Raw genomic sequence first — 12,164 nt, 5'->3', positions numbered from 1 at the left:
GTTACAACTTGAGAGGTACCTAAGTGAAGTTTGTATTCAACAAGAGCACGTGTGCAAATAGCAGTGGTAAAAATAATCGTGTGACAACTTGAGAGACAGAGTTGTAGTTTGGGATCGAGACGAAGAACTTGGAAAAGTCAGAACGCCTCGATGAAACTGTCGCCAGGTTACGAAACGCGTTACATCGTCGGTGTTCTGGTATCCGTTTCAGTGTGTCTCTAAATCTAATTATTTCGCTTCGTTCCGTCAAAGCAGATTCTCTCACGGCGATACGCTCGCCGGAGAAAGTGCTTTAACCGATTCCACCGAGCGGAGAACTTGCTTTCATTCTCGTGAGAAGAAACGTCGTCTCGTCCCCAGCGATGGGATCGAGTCCGACAAATCGAACTCAAAACGAACAGAAACAGTTTGTCACGCGTCGACGCTGCTCGAGACACTCTCGATTCGATAGCCATCGTTATATAAGAGACTCCATAATCGGGGACAGTCGAGATGCGCACGTAAGAGCACGAATGCTAATCGTTAATCGGTGATTAATTACAGGGAGTACGGTTCGACGCTAATGGATCCCGACAACCGTGAAATCAGGTATATTTCTGTAAGAACGATGATTTGCGATGCCGAGCGCATCATCTGCGTCGTTTTTTTTCTGCAGAAGAGAAGGTATCGATGTTTACATAACGCGTTGCGTGGGATGAGTCACGGTGGATAATCCGTCGATCTCTTAATTCGTCAATTTTTCATTTATTATTCTCGGTCGGACGATTCGAAAGAGCTCGATAAGCCACGCGAGAATTATTTTAGTATTTGTTAAACGAAATATCGATTACCCCTTTGGCTATCGTAACTCGTTGATACTCGCGGAACGATAACGTTGTTTGTTTATCGTTAATTTCACTTCTAATTGACTTCTCTGTTTTCGTTTTTTTTTTAACCCCCGTTTAATCTGACGATTCCAAATTGATTGCAAGAAGTGAGACAGTGTATAGGGCGATTCTTCTACTCGAGGACTCGAAAGCAGACTCCAGAGCAATCATTTTTTATCTCTGATCTCGCTAAGAATGTTTCCTTAGGCAGATCACAGCTTCTAGAAAGCTTTAACACCAAAGACTGTTGTTGCTTTTGAGTCCTCTGTTTTGAGAATCGCGCTATACAAGCGATAGAATCAGTACTAGTTTCTCTGTAACCATTGGTTGAATGTTTCTAACCAACCTTTTTCATCCTAACGGCCTGCTGCTTAACGTTCTCGCTAAAGTTCATGTTCAGGTCGAGGTAGAGGTGGTTGTTGTTCAGCAACTGAGGAGGAGGCTCCATCGGCGGCGGGTTCGCCTCCTTTTTGTGCCTTAGACGCCTCTCCGTCCTCTCCTGTCTGGTACGCAGCACCAACACCACGTTACGATCCAGCATTTCCCACCAACAACAACTCCACACTGATCAATAAGCCTCCTCGCTATCCTCTTCCACTTTCTGTGCCTCAGGATCTCGTTAGGAAACTATCCTTGCATGATCCTCGACACTACCAGTGTCGATTGCTTCTTGATAACTTGTAATCTCTTTTTAAACACCTGTCGAGACTGTCAGTGGCGATTTATCTCCGATACCATCGCTACTACGATCATCCAACACCTTTTCTGAACTAGACCTTAGCGTCTAGACTCGTCATAGTCATCTCTAGGAGCTCAGTTACTTTAGTGAGGATTTCTAAACTTATCGTTGACAGAATCCAAGTGTTCTAGGGTCTGATGAGCCTTGTACAGTATTCACTGACGATCGAGAACGTTAAAATTCCGGGTTTACAGACAAAAATGGCGCGGAACACTGGAGAACGGAACTCGATCGAACTTTGTGGAACGAGTGTGTAGAATTACTTTAGTCAGGATTTCTAAACTTAATGTTGACTGGATCCAAGTGTTCTAAAGTCTGACAAGTCCTGTACAATGTCCACTGACGATCGAGAACGTAAAAATGTCGGTTTTCGGACGAAAATGGCGCGGATCACTGGAGAACGGAACTCGACCGAATTTGGTGAAACGATTGCGTAGAATGAGCGGCCGTTGGGCGCAAAGTCCCAGCATTTATTGGCCCGGGGTTGGCCCCGGAACGTTATCGTCCGCGACGCGTTATCGTTGTTAAAAAAAAGTTGCTTAGGCGCCGTGCAGCCATGATCGTTTTTCGACACGGATATCGGGGAACACGGTGTAGATCGTGACCGAGGCGCGTGGCCCGTTTCTCTCTTTATCTCTCGCGACACGCTTCGATGAATTCTTCTCGACTTTACCGATAACGTCCTTTTTCTGACCGGAGAGCTCCACGATCGTAGGATGACCGGATCGATCGGTGATCGAGACGATCCTTGTTAAGAGTAGATAGACATTTCGAGAGATAAATTATAATAATTTAGTGCTGATAAAATAGTGTAACAGTGGAACAAATGTTGATGGAAGTTTGCTCAAATTGTGTTTGAATAATCAGAGTCACTGCTTTTTTAATCGTACTTTTCAATTTGACGCATTTAGACTCGAAACCTAACCTTACAGAACTCATTAATGTTATTAATTGTTAGCAATTTACGTCGAGTTTAATTGACGTCAGATTAAAGATGGGGCATTTTTATTAAAACTTTTCTAAACGATGATATTAATAATATGGAATTCCTTCAATATGTGCATATTAAAAATGTGATAAGAAATTTTTATTTTGAAATTTTTAGAAGTTATACATATGGATAATAGAATTTCTTTTTTTGTGTTTTCGGGGAAATTACTAAAAATAACACAGGCTTGTCGTTAAACGAGAATTCTAATCAATGAGATATGAATAATTACCATAATTGAAAGAAAAACCTGCAGCAAATTGCATAAATCTACTGTTAAAAATCAAAATAAGGTGTTTGAATATTTATTGCATTTAAAGAATATTAAAAAGAAGTGTTTCGATGAGTTCGACGTGAATAAAAATCTGATTAAAGTTGAGGGAAGCCAATGGATTAAGTCGAGTATCGATAGATTTACCGTATTATACTATAGTTCGGTGGAAAGATCATATCTTTGAATGCAGATCCCGAACGATAGACTTACGATTCCAATGAACGTTCTTAAACAGTGTGAACGGTTTGGAAAAGCCATAAATGTTCGGTATTATCCACGCGAGAAGCACTTGAAGCATTAACAAAGCCCCTGGACGCTTTTCATATTTGATCCCAGGCGCGCGAAATAATCTTAAAAGTGTGTCAAAGCGTCCGGTCTATCAATCCTTTGATCTCCTAATGCTTCCGTGGCTTAAAAGCTTCCTTCGCCACGAAATCGGAACATCTGGTCTATTTCTACGATCGCTAATATATTCGATTAACTCTAATAAAATTACAGAATTTGAATAATTCGATCTATTTCATTATCATCGATCCTTTTTTTCGATGGAGTAGAATACTGCAAAGCTTTGGGAAAAATCAATTTTCTTTAAATTTCATAGTGTTAAATTTGTTCAATTATTCTCATAATGAACGTCTGTTCTACTTCTACGATCGCTAATATATTCGATTAACCCTTTGACTGCTAAAGGCGTATATATACGCTTTCACAAGTCTATCAATATATGTATACGAAAGACGTAAATATACGCCCTCACGTATCCATCAATATAATACGAAAAGCGTAAATTTACGCCCTCTGCATTTTTTTTACTATAACACCTTTTACTGTTTTACCAATTGATTCGATATGAAATTGGATAAAAATTGGATATTTTAATTTATTTGCATTTATTATTTTTTTAAACCGTAAGAATGGTCTCTTAAATCTCCGGGTACTTTTTTGGTCACCAGTCGCAGCGACAGGCATGCGACGATCGCGCCATCTATGTTGATGGATTCTTCCTAGGACCATAAATGTCTTTACGTCTCCTTGTAACTATCCACAGTCAGTCCCATACTCCATAACATTCAATCTTGTTTCTCTATTTATCTTTCTTATCTATCTTCTATTCTCGTCCCGTAAAGAGTGTAAGAACCGGAAATGGGGGGTAGCTGAGACGATTCTGAACAACAATTTCCTTTACAAAAATGTCGGATGGGACATCATTTTTGAATTACTAACGAAAAACACTATACTAATGAGTATTTAATAATTTAATAAATAATAAATTATTGACTTTTTAATGGTAAAATTCGAGTCTGTTTGCATTCGAAGCGCCGTAGAATGGCCGAAGCGGGACAGCGATCGCGGTTCATCGCAACCAGTATCGATCTCGACGGAAGCGTGTGCCTAAGAACCGGAAGCCATACACGTTCCCGCGTTTACCGTTACTTCTGTACTCCATCTGGACGCAATTGTCCAGCAAGCGAATCCAGGAAACGAGTTTATCGCGAACGTTCTCGCAATAAGTTTCTCTACATGAAATCTCTCACTTGAACTGTTTTCCTTTGCATCCTCCGGAGGACCAACGAAACGAGCACCTCTAAGAATAATAAACCGGAGTTCAAACTGAAAAGAATCACCCTGAAAATTTCTACACCTTAAACTATCAAAGGACCCCCGCACAGATCTTATGGAAAATGGCCCCCCTCACCCCCAGGTTAAATTAGCTACCTTCTATTCGATAAATGTACCCAGCACCACAATTCAACGTTCTTTGATGTTTCCAGAGACAGAAAAGAACATCACAAGAAGGAAGAAGGATACACAAAGAGAAAAAGACTCTCAAGTACAATATTTAATTCAATATTAAGCTAACACATATTGACCAATTTATGTCGTGTTTAGTCTCATTTTGATCAGAAAAATCTCCCCCACGTGATAGTAACATTTTTATTATCATAGGGTAAAAAATAAAAAACTTTCTTCTTGTGCAGTAGTGTGGTCACACTGACAGGGGCGTTCGAACGAAGATGACGAAGGCAATAGAGATTTTTAAAGATAGCCGTTACGTCTCAGCTTACACTTCGCCTCCCTGGTTCGAGGGGGAGCCCCCCTAGTGGTGGGGATAAAAATGTACCATTTACGGAGCAGCTCTCGAGGACATTTGTCGAGTTTTCACTGTAGTCTGGAATAAGGTACAGTTATTTTGACTTTTGACCCCCCCTGTATCTCGAAAACTGTTCAATTTACGAGCTTTTGGGCCCATTGGAACTTTTCATCAAGACACAATGAACTATATCGTATCAAAAGTTCAGCTAACTCAACCGAGGGCCATTTTCCATAAGATTTGTGCGTGGTTCGTATTTTTAATCAACGTCAGAACTAGCAAACTACGCGCAGAGAGCTCGGGGGACCGTAAACAGCCACTGCTGGCTGAAGTTTCTAATCATCGCGTAATTGAAGCAGCTTCCAATGTTGTTTCGTCGTCCAGGGCCCCGTGTAATCTCCAGAACGCTTTATCATCGACGATTTAATGAATTCGGTGCTCGATTCCCTTTAACCCCGGCGGGCGATAATTCTTTCAAATTAGACGTCCCCCAAAATGGCGGCCGGACATTAGTTTCGAACGTATCATCCACTCGACCAATTTTTAAAATTTAAATAACTTGAAAATACAATGGCGTCTCGAAAAAACAGTGTGAAAAATCTTCTCTCTCGTATTTTATTACTAATAAATTCTATTATACCAGTTCCAGTATTGATTTTCCATTTACGTCCACGGATTTTATTATTCTGTAAAAATTGTCTTCCCCTTCCGAAAATAACCGAGAGACGACCTAAAACCGTCGATAATTATTTCGGGTACCTTATCGCTTCACGGTTCAACAGCCTGAAAAAACCAGTCGCAGATTAGACAGAAGAACGAGAAGAAGCGAGAAAGAGAGAAAGAGAGTCTCGAGTCGATTAAATTGTTGACCACGGATGTTTTTTTTTAATCTTCGCTGGCGATTCTCGAGCGTGACATGAACCGAGCCGACGAAAGATTTCGTCGCTAGGCTCATGATGCAACCGTTACGCGATCTGTCGAGGGAGATTTCACGGAATTAACCCCTCGACCCGGTCAACAAATTGTCAACAAATTTGTCGATTACAGAAAACAATTTGTACGATTAATTTCCGTTACGCGATAAACAAAAGTCTAGGGCAATTATATATTTACGGAGATAATTTGGAATTTTTGTTGTTGGTTCGTATTATTAAGTTCGTTACGAGCGCGTTCGGTGATAATGGTACGCGAATGGCGGAAAGTGAAGCGAGAGGAAACGGTTTGTTTGAGGCCCTAGCCTCGATTCTATTGCACCGAGAATTAATTGCAACGCTTGTCGGGAGACGATGATAATATTTACATAATTTATGGTGGACTAAAATAATAGTAGGTTAGTAGAAGTTTAGCGATTATTTTCAGACGCGGACGAGGGTGGATAATATTAATCGTTTCCTTTATCAATTGGTGAGCACGTTCGTTCCATAATTAGAGCATGTGAATCGAAACGATTGATCGTGCTGGCTGTAAATAGAGAAAGTTTCGTCGTATTTGCATTATTTTACGAGTTGGAAGCTGAACATTAAATGGAACAATTTTCTGGATTATTTATCGTGTCTCGCTTGGACCAAAAGAATAATTTCTACCTTTCGAATATAATATAAATCAAAAGAAAACTGTTATCGTAAAAATTAAGTCGTAAACAATTAATCGTCGACTTCTTCTTTTAACGTTGTTTTCAACGAGAAATGCAATTTTATTACGGCGTGATTAAAGAAATATATTGTCAACAATTTGGACAATACTTTGGACGAAGATTAATAATAAAATTGTTGATCGTGCGGTTCGTTGCGAGCTACGATATTGTTTATTGGCCAAAATTCCGCCCAACCGTTCGTGCACTGTCGCCAAAGTCTGAAGTTCAGCCAAACAATGGAGGCGCCGTTTTTAATCGCTCGTCTTTATCAACGAGACAATTTCACAAGGTGACGCACGAAAAATATCAAAAATCGTCTATCAGAAGCGCTCTCGACGTCCATTTCACGAAATCTGAATTGATATCTACGTTATTAGCCTGAATCGATTTATACTCGCGCGTCGATCTGTCTAGATGGCGCTCGCGTCGACCTCTCGCGATGTTTTATGAAAGAGAAACGTTCCTCGAAGGAACAGCGGGCAAATAATAAATGATAATAATGATAATGCATGTTTGGAAAAACGGACGGGACATCGAAAGCGGTAATTACCAGTTTCGGTCGTTAATAACGGCAATCGACGAGTTACATCATGTAAATCGCACGGGAGACAGACGGAGGTATAATCTCAGTGTTTATTTGCCGCGAAAATAACCGACATTGCGGGAAGAAAACGTGGAAAGCGAGGATTCGTGTCGCGAAACGTTTTCGAGCATGAAAGCTCGGCTAAATTAAATTCTATGGTTATTGTAACGATTCCAAGCATCCGCCATTTTGATTATTGCTTTCTGGAAATAAATCTTCGTTGGAAATTTAAAACGTGGGAAAAGATAGGCTAAATTAAATTTTATGGGTAATAATAACGATTTCAAGCGTCCGCCATTTTGATCCGTATTTCCTATACTCAAATATCTTTGTAAAAATTAAATATAAAATTATGGATAACTCTGTTATTGTCTAGATTAAATTTTACAGTAATTATAACGATTCCAAGCATCCGCCATTTTGATTATTGTTTTCTGTAAATAAATCTTCGATGGAAATTCAAAACGTGACAAAAGCTCGGCTAGATTAAATTTTAGGGTTATAATAATGATTCCAAGCGTCCGCCATTTTGATCCGTATTCTCCGTACTCAAATATCTTTATAAAAATTTAATACAACTACTCTGTTGTTACTCTTTTAAAATGAAACATTCTTCGTTGAAAATTTAATTTCCAGCTTGGTCCCTCGATGATATAAATCTTCGAAGCTGCGATTCGATTATGGCTTATTCGGTGTTATGCTCCCCCCCCCGAAAATGGAATATCGTTCATCGTGATTTCAATCTTCAGATTTCCTGGCCCGCCGCTCGATGATTTAAATTCTCCGATAAATTATTGACAGACGTTAATGGTGTTTCGTTGATAACCATGGCTAAGGGCCAGATTCTAGATTGTACCATTAGGTGGGGTCAAGCTCGATAGCGAGTGATAACAACGGAGTCGATAATCTAGAAGACCAAGAAGTAAATCACCGTGATTTACTGGCTTCGATTCATTGGCTCCCCGATTGACAACAAAACGTACGCCGACAATTTCTGAGTAATCGAAACCTCGTTTAGAACTTGGACTCGTTGAAAACCAACGAAAGAACTCGTCTCACTTTTCACAAACTATTTCAATTTCACGTTGATTATTAAAATAATTATTTTAATTATCAGATCATTAAAAACATAACATTCTGATTCTTTTGAAAAATAATCCAAATGTGGTTCTAAAGATAGTACAGAGGAGGGATAAATTGTTAATTAACAAACGATTGTTAGAACGTAGCAGACTGGATCTTTTAATATAACCTCCAACAATGGCGTGGAAAGAGGCTCGGTCCAATTAATGGCGATTTACGAACGGGATGTGCCAACAGTTGCACGCCTCGTTAAACGCACTTATCGTCCGGATTATGGCATTATAATAAGTATTTTATTATTAGCCCGCGCGACACGTGCCCGCTGCCACGATAATTATTTCTCTTTGCACGTAGGAAACGTGTATCGTAGTGTTATTAGTTTACGAAATATAGTTCGTTTCACTAACAAGTAGAAATTAAAATAAAAATAAATATCCATGCTCAAGCCTGTATTTATAATAATCTCTGATCCCCCAGTAAATTATAAAATTTAATATCTATCGAAATTCACCGCCATTGTTCGCGTATAATTTAACTTAAAGTGTCCGCATAATTGCCAGTAGTAAGCTCTACGTTTAATCGTACAGTAAATCGGCCACATAATTACGCGAACAATACGTCCACGAAATCGAATATTTCTCGTCGATTCGCCTCCCCTAAGGTGAACGGACTTTGCGCGAAATAATTTCATTGAAATTTAATTTTAAACATAAATTATCAATGCTATCGTATCGACGATTGATACTAAATTACAGATATCGTTTATGCAACAGAATGCCAGATATCGATATAAATACTTCTAAACGTTAATTTAAATTCCATTCGATTTAAATAAAACAATCGAAATCTTTATCTTCGAGAAATTTCAAAATTGATTATCGAAAATTAACACTCGGGGGCCATTTTAAATTCTATCATTTAGATATATAAAAAATTCAATTTTTAATCCACTGTGTTTTTTTTTAATTTTACTACACTTGCAGTCGCGAACAAAAGACTCTGAAAATTATTCGAAAACAAAGTGAAGTCTAAGAGAAGTATGAATCACGAGCATCGAGGCTGATAACAAATACTTAAAGATCACACGGTAGCGAGGTTAGTCGAGCGATAACGATAAGTGATCCATCGAAAGGTTACTTTCTGAAGCAACTTTCCAAGCGTTCCTTTCGTAAATCACTCGATCCTTTTCCTTTCTTTTCATTCGCTCAATAGAACAAGCAAAATGGTGTTTGTCTTGAAGCAAAATAAACTCTTGGTATCTGAAATTATTTATCATCTATCTCCATCCTCTAACACGAGTTTTAATTATTCAAAAAATTATTAAAAATCATTGATTTAAAAATATCAAATAAATACACGTAACGAAAGGAAAGAATTTTCGTAAATTCGAACAAGAGTTTCCTGAGAAGACGTATATGTATGCATGTACGTCGCAGACGAGAAGAATGTGACTTTTCCTTTAACTCTCGAGTCACTCTGTTCCGTTAAATATTTACAATAGCTTTTTACGGCGCGTTCGTTCTGTTCGTGTTAAATTCACCGCAATTCGACCGCCTTCGCCATCGATTATTCCAGGACTCCGTGAATGTAGGTCGGAGTAGTAGCTCCTTCGTAAATGCATTCCACTTGGAAAAGTATTCTATCGGCTCGCGGCGCGTTTCCCCGCCAGTCTTCGCAGCGAACAGTAAAAATACGACGTTTCGAGCGCGAGGCCATTTTATCCACAGTCGATTTCACGCCGTGGGGGCACCAATGGGATTAATATAGCGACGTACTTTAACACGGGAGATAAATTCCCAAGAGAATTCTATTTTAATAGTTAACGAAACAAAGCAACAAAAATTCAAATTATTTCCACCAATTTCTTACCACTCTGTTCATTATTTACACGATAGTATATAGAAATTACATATGTAAACGATTCTACGTGAAAAATCGAATCGAAAACGTGGAAAGAAATTTTTCTCTACGAGGCTCCGTTTTCGAGAAAAACGATTTCAAAGATGCTCGAGTCTGGCGTCCCGAAAATCCAATATGGCGGTGGCTTCTTGGCCCACTGCGCATGCGCGGCTCCCGCGTATCTTCAGAGCCAATTTTCTCGAAAACGGAAGCCCCTATAGGAAAACTGTATTCCACGTTTTGGACTTGGTTTTGCGCGTAGAATTAATTCCAATATATAGGGTGTCGATCGAGATACGATATGACTTGAACGATCATTCACGCTGATGTTTTATCGATTACTAATTGTTACGTGCACCGCGTTAAGGAAACAGACGTCGACAAATAACACCGACGCGTCGATAAAAGAAACAGTAACCCGTGTAAACTCAATCTAGACGGTGTAGACAAAACGAAACGTATAGAATTACATAGCGAAACGAACGCCCGACAGTTTGACGTTGATTCGAAACGAAAGTGCCGTTTCGTGTATTTTTAAAGACAATGCGAGATCGAACTTGGTCAAGTCTTCTCCGTATCAGAATAACCACGAATCCGATCCGATCTGGGTCACGTCGACGAACGAAACTCGATCGTGCCCCGATACGGCCGTGTTTAATCCGTGAAACAGGAACAGAGCCCTACGAGACGGGAGAAAGAAAAACGCGATGAAATAGGAACGCGAGACGCGTATGTGTCCATTTCTTCTGTAAATTTTTTTAACGCGTCACCGGTTATATGGTTCGCGTATTGTGTAAGCAAGGATACGTTGTCGCGAGTCGTTGAACTCGTCTCGATCGCAGCCACGACGTCGCGTGATCCAAAATGTACGTTTTCGTGAAAAAAAATATCGATGACCTTGAAAATTTGGAAAAAATAATCTAGAAAGAGAAGGAAATATATTCGTTGTATATTTCATACTTTGGACATTTTTATTGCATTTTAAAATTTGATGACGATATTTGGGCGATACGTTTCTTGCAGAGTCACCCGGTATGTAGAATAAGGTATCTATATTTCGCTACGGCAAAATTAAAGTTTCCAGTCGTCTCTGTACCTATCAGTAAGGGTCTCTTAAGCGTGTTGACAAACAGTCGACAAGACGATAAGCGATATATAAATACAGTGTGTGCTAATTGCAATAAAGGATCGAGAAATCATTCGACGGCGATTTTTTGATCTCAAGGTTATTTCTAGATCGATATAGTCATCGAACTCTTCTCCATACTGACCATAACGCCGTACGATCGAAAACATACGATACAGTATCAAAAAATTGATGACCTTGAAACGATCTTGGAAACAATTTTTTTAATCCAACTGTTCAATTTTTCTACAATTGTTTCTTTCTATAAAATCTCTATAAAATCTATAACTCATTAGTTCAATTTTAGTATTCTATATTTCTTAAACTCCCTCCATTTTGAAAAATTCGTACACAAAATGTTTTGATATATTCATGAAAATATCGTGTCGTTTGAATAATTAGTTGGTTAATTTGGATAGAATTTGTGAATTTTAACGAGGTTAAATTTTAGGTTATGTGGCTTTACAATGGTCTAAAATCAAAAGTTTACATTTGCAGAATATTACACGGTTTTGATCCGGCAGTGAACGTGTTAAAATAGTACAAGTCGTGCGTCGAAATGCATCGTGCGTGTATATTTGTCTGTGTTAATTCGTGTATAGGGTAACGCGCCAATGGCCCGAACGTGTGGTTGGTCGTTTCCATGGAAAACGTCGTCACAGTTCAGAGAATCGACGATTCCGTTTAATCACGGCGATCTGGCGTAGAGATAACGCCGATACGAGATTAGTCATCGATACGGGAGCACCCTTATCTCCTGGTACGGTCGAGAGCCTCTGTCGAACGAATTTCAAGACTTTTCCGTTCGTCCTGTTACGTTCGCAATCTTTCCGTCGGTCGAACGGGACACAAAAGCCTCGCCGACGATTATCTCGACGACG

General features: G+C 39.3%; 1 protein-coding gene across 1 annotated transcript in view; it reads right to left on the bottom strand.

The window, feature by feature from the left end:
- Window positions 1-12,164, bottom strand: part of LOC122405284 (ras-related protein Rab-32) — a 36,208-nt gene that overhangs the window by 21,127 nt on the left and 2,917 nt on the right. The gene's annotated exons all lie outside the window — the stretch shown is intronic.

The sequence above is a fragment of the Colletes gigas genome, unplaced genomic scaffold (genome assembly GCF_013123115.1).
Source record: "Colletes gigas isolate AHSC1104 unplaced genomic scaffold, ASM1312311v1 Colletes_gigas_Sc00004, whole genome shotgun sequence".
In the NCBI taxonomy this organism is placed as follows: Eukaryota; Metazoa; Arthropoda; class Insecta; order Hymenoptera; family Colletidae; genus Colletes; species Colletes gigas.
The sequence above is the reverse complement of the archived record's forward strand: the minus strand, read 5'-3'. Positions and strand labels throughout refer to the sequence as shown.